Here is a 12,264-nt window from a genome sequence, read left to right as displayed (position 1 = left end):
GTATCAGATCTTTATTCCTTTTTATTTCCAAGCAATTTTATTGAAATGAATTTCATATAACAAAATAGTACTCATTTTAAAGTGAAAAATTCAGTGGTATTTAATACATTCACAATGATGTGCAACCACTACATTTATAGAGTTCCAAAACATTATCATCATCTTAAAAGGAAACCCTAGACCCATTAATCATCCACTCCCCATTCCCTCATCTTCCCAGACCATGGTAACTATGAATCTTCCCTTTGACTCAAAGGATTTGTTGATTCTGAATATTTCATATAAAAGCAAACATACAATATTTGAGACTTTGTTTCTGGCTTCCTTCACCTAGCATAGCATTTCCAAGATTCATCAAAATGCTAGCATGTATCAGTACTTCATCCCTAATGACTAATGATGTTGAGCATCTTTTCATGTGCTTATTGACACTTTGTCTATCTTCTTTGGAGAAATATTGTCTTTTGTTGAGATTTAAGAATTTTGTGTCTAACCTGGATATTGATTATGGTTTCCAAATAAAATTTTCCCTTGTAAGTACATTCAAATGTATGTAAATAAATTTCTGAGTATCCATTTTGTATTTATCCTCTGAATTGGTGGGATATACACATTTTTGGAAATGTTACCCTATGAACTCATTTACAAAGATGCATTCTGATGTTATGAGAATGAAATCGACTCTAAGTTTTCTCCCTCTTCATCTGGGTCATTTACTTTGAGTCATATCCAATTCCTTGAATTTTTCTATTCATCCCAATATGTATTTCCCCATTTGAGAAATATATATCATTCATCTTTGTAACTGCAATGTCTACTAATGATTTTGGTATAGCATTCATGTTGAGATAATATTTGTTGAATGGAAGGACAAATGGACTGGAGAATAAGTAAGTATAGTGGTTTCTGGGCCTGAAAAATACAAATTTATTGAACTAGTGAGAACCTATCACCTGGAAATGTACTTCAAAATCATTGATGAAAAATGACCACATTACCTATTTTTAACACTGTTTAAGTCTTTTATACACATTATCTTCTTTAATTTTTTGTAACATTGATGTGATCAGTATAATTTTCCTTTGTTACAGTTGATGAATTAAGGACATACAGAAAATAGGTAACTAGCACAAAAAATAGAGATAGTGAAAGGCAGAGGAAGGATTCAAACCAAGTCTGTCTAAAGTGAGGACACTCCCTTGGGCATCATATAGCATTATACTAGTAGAGAATGAAAGTAGTAAGAGTTAAGCCTCAAAGAGTCCAGGAGTTGTTTTGAATTAAACTCCTACTTCTGAACAGATGCTCACCAAACAAGGACTGTTTGGTCTCTGGTGGATGCACTCTGAAAACAAACCAAATGAAAGCATAAGATCCTTATCTGACAAGTCACTTTCTATTGGAAATTAGTAGTTTTCGCATTTTACCATATCTTCACCACCTCTGGGATTTGTAATTTATTTATCAAAGTAATTATTGGAAAATTAGATTTCCTGGGTATTTTAATTTCACTTCCATGGATTGTTAATGAAGCTGAGCATATTTTTATGTTTATAAGTTAGTTATAATTTTACTGTCTGAATCATTGTTTCACATCCTTTGATTTTTTAACTTTTTTAGTGTATTTTATTCTTTACAGCTTTTTAAACATTTATTTCCCAAGGTTGTAAATATACAGAAATATCATTTAAAAAATAGAGCATTCCCATGTACCACCCTATTTTTGACACTTTAGTTTACTGTGGAACCTTGGCTTTAAATGATTAAGGAATATTAAAACTGACCTAATTATAATCCATTGTTTACTTCAGGCATATTTCTTACTTTTACACATATATATTGTTACGCTTTGAATATAAAACATCTTCTGAATATATTCATTTACTTTTCATTTATGAAGAAGTTTCTTTATACATTTTTTATATTCAGGTTTTCTGGGGGTCAAGTCCATCATTTATGTGCTCAGTTTATGCTCCAAGTGTTAATCTACACTTTCCTCTAGAAGTCTTATGCTATATTTAATCTTGCCTCAAATTTCAATTTATGGCAGCTGATGTTAGGACACGAATTTAATGTTATTTCCTTCCAACAAATGATCAATTATAAAAGCACTATTTATTTTTTAAATTTTATTAAAATATATCATTCATACATGAACATACATAAACAAGAATTGTATATTTAATGTGAAATTACAAAAATTACATGAAAAACATCAAACAGTGATCCATTAGTCAACCCACCATCAACACCTTGCATAGTTGTGAAATATTTGTTAAAATTTATGGAAGAATATTGTCAAAATATAAGTACTAATTATAGTCCATCCCATATATTTGCTGTGATTTTCCCCCAACACACCATAGCATCTACAGGTAAAATGTTATTAATATTGGAGAGTAGAAATGATGAGGGCATGTTATATCAGAATGTTCTATATTATTGTTTTAATAAAATTTTTATTACAGAAGTTGTGAACTTACAAATAAATCATACACAAAAGAAGAAGTCCCAGACAACACCCCTTCACCAACACACCATACCATGGTTGAACGTTTGTTACAGATTATGAGATAATATCATCAGACTATTACCACCAAACACACTCCATAGCATATATTTAGCACACTTTTTAGATACTCTCCCATTATCAGCACAATGTGTCTGTGGCATAGTTGCATGAACATTAAATTATTTCTGTTAACCACAGTACATATTTCATACCAATTTTATTTTTCCCATACATTTCCACATTCCTACTTCCTTGCAATAGTGATATACATCTGCTCTTGTTCATGGAAGGACATCCTTGCATCTGTAACATCAAGCACAATTCTCATCCACTGTTTTTTTTCAGTCTCTAGAATATTCTCTAGCTTTCTTTCAATTGAAATTTATATCCCTAAACTACCCTTTCCAGCCTCATTCCCATTTATAATCCAACTGCTACTCACTATAGTGTGGCAACGACAACTCCACCCAAGTACATACTTTTACAGTCAACTTAATTAAAACTTCTACATGCATTAAGAATCTCTACACCTTCTCAGACATCAAGTTATTTCCTAATAACTTATACTCTAGGTTTTGAATCCTTGTGTTTATTTTGCTTATTTAGTTCATATAAATAATACCATGCAAAATTTTTAATTTTGTGCCTGGCTTTCTCCCCCTAATGTAATGTCTTCAAGATTGATTTGTATTAACAAATGTGTCCCAATTCCATTTTTTTTTTTCTGCAGCGTAACCCATTGAATGTATATACCACATTTTGTTTCTCCACTCACTGGTTGAATGACTTGCTATTTCCATCTTTTGTTCTTTGTGAATAATGCCTCTAAATAGATAAATAAATAACAAAAAATGAATCAATGAATATGGAAATGTGCAAGAAAAAGAACACTCCTCAAAGGAAGAGTATATTTCAGGCCTGCTTTATGATCTTATTGCTAAGACTCTAAGACTCACCAGTATTCAACGTTGGAGGACCAACGTATACTTCACTGAGGCTTTCCATGTGCCCTTGAGTTTTACATGGCAGAAGAACTAAGATACACTCCCATACCTGTACTATAAAGCAAGGCAATACTGAAAGGTGAGGCTCATGGTAAAAATGCTTTATACTTGCTCCTAGATTATTACATTCTCAAAATGGAGGATGCTATCTTAGAGTAAGAGAAACAGATATTATGAGTGGAATAAGAGTCATCAGGACAGTTTCAGCAGACATCACTAGGTGACTGAGGAAGTTGTAAGAACAAGCATGTTGCACCACCCCCTCAAAACCATTGAGCATTTTAGAAGATGGGGTAAACCATGAACTGACCTGCATGACATTAGCAGGAAGTCACAGATCCAGGCATCATGCTGACCAAGTAGTGCAGTGGGTGAGAGATGGGCATGAGCTAGTCATAGGATAGCACACCCAAAGGGAATTATGTAATTGTCCAAAAAGAATAAAAATACAATTCTGGCTGAGGCAGATTTTAAAAGTTATGATTTCTTTTCTGTCTGGATTTTTGGCAGATTCTTTGGGACAGTAGTACAGGTGAAATAGGTATCTTTAAAAGACAGATTGGAGAGGAAATATATGGCATGTGGAGGAGGGAGTTTGAGAGAATTTCCAAGAAGATGATCAGGTTCTCCATGAAGGTGACCAGGTACATGGACAGGAACATCCCAAAGAATTGGGACTCCAGTTCTGTATCATTTGAGAGGCCCAGGAGGATATATTCTAAAACACATATTTGATTTGCTGTTTCCATATAGATGATGAAATTGCTGGAAAATTAATAGATCGATGCAAGTTTAGTTGTAAGCAGTGATAAGGAAATTTTAATAAATTTTATCATTTGTATTGTAAACAAGCTAAAATAATTACTTTACTGATTTTATAGAGATCTAGTGTCCTTTATCTAAATATGCCAGGGAAAACAAATGCTCCTGCTTCCCCTTAAAGCTTTTGCTGACTAGACTTCTTATTCCATAACCGAAAACACTTTACCAAGGTAACATTTTCCACTACAATTTCTCTCAGACTTCATTTTAATCAACAAGCATTATGCCCAGTCATTTTGTATACAGTGATAAAAAAGGTGAGATATAATTTATTGGTGACGCTATCACAATATTTTACTGTATAAAATATCACCAAATGGTTCACTTGAAAATGATGGAAATGAGAGATTTTTGAGTCATCTAAGCTACTAATTAAAAAGTTAAAAATAAAACAAATAAATAAAAGTATTGCAATTTCATGCATTGAATGACATGAAATTGTTAAGAAGCCATTTCTTTCTTGTATGATCCATACATTTTGTAATTATTTTATTTTTATTTAAATGTCTTTTTTAAGTCATATAGATCACAAAAAATGTAACACTAAAAAATATGAGGTTCCTATATACTCCACACCCCACCCCACAACACTCCTGCCACAAAAATAACCTCTTTCCTCACTGTGGCATATTGAATGCATTTGGTGAATACATTTTGGAGCACTGCTACAGCACATAGATTATAGCTTTTATTGTAGTTTACACTTTCCATGAGTCCATTCAGTGGGTTATGGCAGGATATATAATGTACTGCTTTCATCCCTGCAATATCATTCAAGACAACACCTAGTCCTGAAAATGCCACAGTATCACACGTCTTCTTCCCTCTCTCGGCCCACAGCAACTCCCATGGCCACTGTCTCCACACCAATGATAAAATATTTTGCATTGCTAGAGACACAATAGTTCTATAATAGAATTCCAGTAAGTCCATTCTAATCCATCTTTTATTCCTGCATCCTGTGGACAATGGGATATTGAAGTCCACTCACCTCTAAATGGAGATAGGACTTAGATCAAACATGGCTAAAGTATGTGATTCTCCTGCTTGCAGATGCAGACACTCTATTTCCCTGGTGTGGTGGTTGATGAAATTCACCTCCGTTAGATGACATTGGTATGTCCAAGTAACCAGAGAGTAGGTGTTACAACTCTGCTAAGGCTCAGGGCACAGCTGGCAGATGGCCAGTCTAGAGATTCAAGTCTCCTGGTATACACCAACCCTGGCAGCAAGCATAAGATCAGTAAAAGTGACAGAATGGGCATTTGTAGAAAGACTACATCAGAGCCCAACTCCATCACACTCAGGAACACAAATTCCAAAGTAGGGCCCACTGGCAAGACACTGAACTCCAGAGCCATCTGCCATGACCGTAAGACCTGTGTTTCTCTGTAGCCCTCAGGAGCTCCAGTACATGGGATTGTATCTACTTTGGCTGCCTTTGGGATCCTGCTGAGACATGCATAAGTGTGACCCCTCTGATGACCTCCCAACACATTTTGAAGTGTCTTAGCCATAAACTTATTTATCTTTACCATTTCCCCCTTTGTTCAAGTTCTTTTTCTGGTTACATCACAAGTTGTTGATTGTTAGTTATCCCTCAGTGCTAGGGAGGCTCATCCCCAGGAGTCATGTCCCATGCTGGGGGGGAAGATAATTGTATTAATCCTGGTTCTCGAGGGAAACAGAATCGACAAGAGATATCTATCAATAGTATGTGATTATATAAGAGTCTCTTACACAGTTATGGGGAAGCACAAGTCTAGGTTCCACAAGCAGGCAATGTTAGTTCAATGAAGGTTCTTGACAAGTTCTGGGAGATGTTGGCGCTCCAAAGATGAACTTGGAATTTTTCAATGCTGGATTCACTACCCCTTTTAAGGCATTCAGCTGATATGGTTAAGCTTCACTCTTGCTGATGGCAATATCCCTGGCTGATATAATTATAACCAGCGTATTTATGATTTACAACTGCAGTAAAATCAATGGTGTCTAAAGTCCATAAATGCCCTTGTATTACAGTTAGTCCAGTGCTTGCTTAACCAAACAACTGGGTAAAATTACCTGGAAGAGTTGACACAATAGCCTAACCATTACAGTAATGCATTTACATGCTGATTTTGGCTTAGAAATTTGCCACATTTGAACATCATGGAGGTTTCCCAAACGTAAGTCTTAGGCACGCTGCCACTCTAGGCCTATTTGATTTTTCAAGCATACAGGCTCATAAGTATAGTCATCAGTATCAAGGGCTGATCATCAGACCATCCTTCTCCACTGGCCTTTGCCCTTGTACTTGGGGGATTGTTGCCATTCCATTAGGGAATGAGACACTGCTTCCCATGATAGGAACTCAGCACTCCCTCAGTTTTCATGTGTAACTCTAACTACTATGATGATACCAAATGAATAGTTGAACATTTTTTATAACCCATATACATTCCGTGGAAAACTCCCTTCCAACCATATGTTCCCCATCAATAACACCCCCTACCAGTGTTCCTCCCCTGACATAGATGAACCCCTCTGTGATACAAAACTTCTTCAAAAATGAAGCCTAATATATTGCCAAATTCAATTAGTAGGAAAATTAAATATTAATGATAGGGGTAAATATTAGAAAGAGAATATATACTAATTTAGAAAAACTAAAATAGAGAAAAGAATAACCCAGGGAATTAAACATGAAAAAAAAAATCGTAAAACTTTGATTTTGATGTTTTCCCTTCCAGCACTGTAATCAGTGTTGCCCTGTATGTACAGTGGCAAGGCAATCTCTTCCATTCTTCAACAGGGTCTACATATATTTTTAATATAATTTTTAATTTTGTCTTAAAAAAGCTTTATATCACAGTAAAGTCATATGTACAATATATAGGACTCTCATATTCCCAACATAAAACCCTTTTCCACCTTCTCCAGCACTGATCATTTTATATGTTAATACGATATTTGCTGCAACTGATGTACATATATTGAAACATTGCTACTAACCATATTTCCATTATGGCTTATGTTATCGTTTATGTTTTAAACTGTGTACTTTTCTAAATTTTTGGTTACGTTATGGTTTCCATTATGGTTTATATTTTAGACTATACACTTTTTTTATAAATTTTGGTGAAATTTAACATGGTTTATAGCCATCTATGCGTAATCTTGTGGAACACTTTCTTTGCCTCCCAGTTTCCCACACTTCCATCTATTCTATTCCTCTTTCCCCTATCCTCGGGGCCCTCAGTGACAACCAACCTTCTCTGCTTAAAGGACCAGATTCATATATACTTGCAACAATGCTGAGGTCTTACTACACTAGACTGCCCTCCCCAATATACAGTCACCAATGCTCTCTCGAGACACCTTCCCTCTGTTTGAGAACATAGGGCCTCCCCATGATGGATGTACAGCAAATTACTGCTTATTGTATGGTTCTGAACCCAATGATATAATATACTATGACCCACTCCCTGAAAGCCTGCCCCACATGAACCCTGTGGCAGAAGTCCCCAACAAACACCTTAAACGGGTAACCCTTCCTTACTATATTTTCTAGAGACTTTTCTTGTTCTCTCAATGTTATAGTTTCAAACAAATTTCTGACAAACTCCCATGTTCACCTCCTTTCCCCAAAACCTCCTCCCATTGCATGGACCATCTGACCCACCTCCCAACTCTATCCCCCTCAAGTCTGCAAAGTCCTGCCCAATAGTATTCCTATGCGCCCTTCTTATCCCTTCCCTGCACAACTACTTCTTTATAACAAATTTTGCCAATGTAAACATAAGCTCACAAACTTCCTCTCAACCCAATTTCCTGTAAATCTATCATCCAGTCTCTACTTCAATGAGACAGCTGAATTGCTTAATATATATCAGGACACACCTCACTCAGCTAAGATGGAGTTGAAGAAGGACAACCACCACACCATGGAGCCTAGAGAGCCTACAACTGAAAGCAGGAGGATTGCATCCAGTATCCATGTGGAATCTGAGCCTCCTCTTGACACAGAGGTGCAACGGACACAACCAATCCGAGGTCCACAGAGAAAAGGTGGCATTGGAGTGGGAAAAGTGGACATGGTGGCTGATGGGTATGGGGAATGGCAGGAAGAGATGAGATGTGGAGGTGCCTTTGGGACTTGGAGTTGCCCTGGACAGTGCTTCAGGGGCAATCACTGGACATTGTAAATCCACCCAGGGCCCACTGGATGGAATGGGGGAGAGTATGGGCCATGATGTGGACCATTGACCATAAGGTTAGAGAAGCCCAGAGATGTACTTACCAAATGCAATGGATGTGATATGATGATGGGAGTGAATGTGGCTGGGGGACAGTGGTGGGGTGGGGGTTGAATGTGACCTCATATTTTCTTTTAATGTAATATTTTTACAAAATCAATAAAAAAATACATATCAGAGAGGTCATGTAGTATTTTTCCTTCAATGTCTGGCTTGAGTCACTCAACATGAAGTATTGAAGATTCATCCATGTTATCCCACATGTTTGTACTGTATTCCTTCAGCTGAACAGTTTTCAATTATATGTATATACCACATCGTGTTTATCCATTCAGCTGTTAATGGGTATTTGTGTTGATTCCAACTTTTGGCAATAGTGAATATTGCTGCTATGAACATTGATGTGCATGTATCTGTATGTGTCCTTGTTTTCAGTTCTTCTGAGTTTATACCCAGCAGTAGGATTGCTGGGTAATATGGTAAATCTATAGCTAGTTTTTTTGAGAAACTGCCAAACTGTCCTGCAGAATGACTGGATCCCACTGCATTCCCACCAGCAGTGGGTGAGTGCTCCCATTCCTCCACATCCTCTCTAACAGTTGTGGTCTTCTGTTTTGGAACAGTCACCAGTCTAATGGGTATAAGATGATATCTCATTGTAGTTTTAAAAATTAAGTAATTAATTATTTTTTGTATTTCTTTTTTTCAAATTAAAGAACAAATCACAAGGAACATTAGGTTAAAAAACATAAGCAAAAAACAAAAAACATAAGCGGTTCCCATATAACCCACTCCCCAACCCCCACCACATCATTTTCGTAAATTATATTTTTTGAAGATATATACATCACAAAAAATATTGCATTAAAAATTATAAGAGTGGGGAAGCGGACTTGGTCCAGTGGTTAGGGCGACAGTCTGCCACATGGGAGGTCTGGTTCAAACCCCGGGCCTCCTTGACCCGTGTGGAGCTCACCCACACGCAGTGCTGATGTGCGCAAGGGGTGCCATGCCACGCAGGGGTGTCCCCTGTGTAGGGGAGCCCCACACGCAAGGAGTGTGCCCAGTGCGGTCACCCCTCGGGCTGAAATGTGGTTTGCTAGCCTGGCGGGGGAGCAGCCACGGCAGGCCAAGCCGCTGCCCCCATAATAGGGTGGCTGGTCGGACTCACCGCCACCCCCGAAGGGAGCTCGGCATGGGCGCAGAGTGCCCTCAGGTCTCCCCTTCTCGGCAGCCATGCTTCCGCGGCCGCCCCTCCTCCCGGATGGTGCCACACGATGCCTGTGGGGCGGCACCCTTCTTCTTCTTTCTCCCTGCGCAGGCGCAGGGCGGAAAATTCCAGTCTGCCCTTTTCCCCTCCCCCGACAGCAGCAACAGCCAGGCGTGGGTGGAAAAATCCAGTCTGCCCTTTTCCCTCCCCCCGACAGCAGCAACAGCCAGGCGTGGGCAGGAAACTCAAGTCTGCCCTCCACCCCAGCAACAGCAGCCACTAATCCCTAAATCCTGCCACTTCCCCCAGCAACAGCAGCCACCAATCCCTAAACCCTGCCCCTTCCCCCAGCAACAGCGACAGCCAATCCCTAACCACCACCCCTTCCACATCCAGTATCGCCCACTGACCTCTCGCCGTCAACCAATCAGAACAGGGCGTGGCTTCGACTAATCAGCCTTCCCCAGCCCCTATAAAACTGTTGCCTCTCCCTCAATAAAGTGGACTTGCGTGTTTACCTTGTCTCCGCGGTAGTTCTTCTGCCGTGCGCCCTCCAGTCCTGAGAGCCCCCGACAAGGGCCTGGCCTCCCTTGTCCTCAGTTCGTCGCCTGCTTCTCCGGGCGACCCAGTCATCGCTGGCTTCGCCGGGCGACCCCGTCAGCCGAACCGCACAACCCCTTGTGAGACCGATCCCTCGTCTGCTGCCGGACCGAGCCCTCGTCCCAAGTGGGACCGACCCCTCGTCCCAAGCGGGACCGACCCCTCGTCCGCAGCCAGACCCCACCTCTACCGACTGAGCAAGCTGCCGAACCCAGTAAGGAGAGCTGCCCAATGAGAAAGAAAGTGCAGCCTGCACAGGAATGGCACCACACACACGGAAAGCCGACACAACACGATGATGCAACAAAAAGAAGCACAGATTCCTGCGCGGCTGACAACAACAGCAGCGGACAAAGAACACGCAGCAAATAGACAGAAAACAGACAACTGGGGCGGGGGTGGAAGGGGAGATAAATAAATAAATAAATCTTTAAAAAAAAATTAGAGGTTCCTGTATCCTGTATACCCTCCACGCCCCCACACTCATCTCACAACAACCTCCCCTGTCATTGTGGCACACTCATCTCTCTTTGTGAACACATTTTGGGGCACTGCTGCCCTACATAGATAATAGATTACCTGTTGTTCGCACTCTCCCCGAATACATTCAGTGTGGTATGACAGGATATATAAAGTCAAGCATCTGACCCTGCAATATCATTTTGGACAACTCAAAATCCCAAAAATGCCCCCAAATCACATCTCTTCTTCCATCTCCCTGCCCTCAGCAACTACCGTGGCCACTTTCTCCACCTCGATGTTAAAATTTCTTCTATTACTAGTCACAATAGTTTTATAGTAGAATATTAGTAATTCCACTCTAATCCATATCTTATTCCTCCATTCTGTGGACCCTGGGGTGATGATGTTCTCTCCACCTCTGGATCAAGAAGGGTTTTAGATTCGACATAGGTGATGGATGCAATTCCTCTGCTTGCAGTTGTAAGCGCTCGCATTTCCCTCATAGCTAGTAATTTTTAGCATATTTTCAAGTGATTTTTAGTCATTTCTATTTCTTCTTTGGAGAAACATCTGTTCAAATCTCTTGCTCATTTTTAAAACGGGTTGTTTGTCCTTTATTTTTGGGATATAGGATTTCTTTATATATGCAGGATATTAGTCTCATCACATATATGGTTACCAAATATTTTCTTCCATTGGGTAGGCTGTGTTCTCTCTTACTGGACAAAATCCTCTGAGGTACAAAAGACTTAAATTTGGAGGAATTCCCATTTCTCTATTTTTTCTTGTGCTTCTCATGTTTTTGGTGTGAAGTTTACGAAGCCATTCCTATTATAAGGTCCTGCAGATGCTTCCCCACATTGTTTTCCAAGGTCTTTACAATCTTGGCTCTTATATTTAGCTCTTTCATCCATCTTGAGTTGACATTTGTATAAGATGTGAGTTGGTAATCCTCTCTCATTCTTTTATATATGGATATCCAGTTCTCCAGGCACCATTTGTTGAAGAGGCCATTCTCTCTCAGTTGAGAGGGTTTGGTGGCCTTATCGAATATTATATGACTGTATAAATGAGGATCTACATCAAAACTGTCAGTTCAATTCATTGGTCAATGTGTCTATCCTTGAGACAATACCATGCCATTTCAACTACTTAGCTTTGTAATATGTCTTGAAGTCAGGTAGTGTGATTCCTCCAATTTCACTTTTCTTTTTCAGTATGCATTTGGCTATTCGGGGACTCTTTCCTTTCCAAAAAATTTTCATAGTTAGCTTTCTAGTTCATTAAAGAATGTTGTGTTATTTTTATTGGGATTGCATTAAATCTGTAGTTCAGTTTGGGTACCATAGACATCTTAATAATATTTAATTTTCCTATCCATGTACAAAGAATATTCCTCCATTTATTTAGTTTTTT

The sequence above is a fragment of the Dasypus novemcinctus genome, chromosome 30, assembly GCF_030445035.2.
Source record: "Dasypus novemcinctus isolate mDasNov1 chromosome 30, mDasNov1.1.hap2, whole genome shotgun sequence".
Lineage (NCBI taxonomy): Eukaryota > Metazoa > Chordata > Mammalia > Cingulata > Dasypodidae > Dasypus > Dasypus novemcinctus.
The sequence above is the reverse complement of the archived record's forward strand: the minus strand, read 5'-3'. Positions refer to the sequence as shown.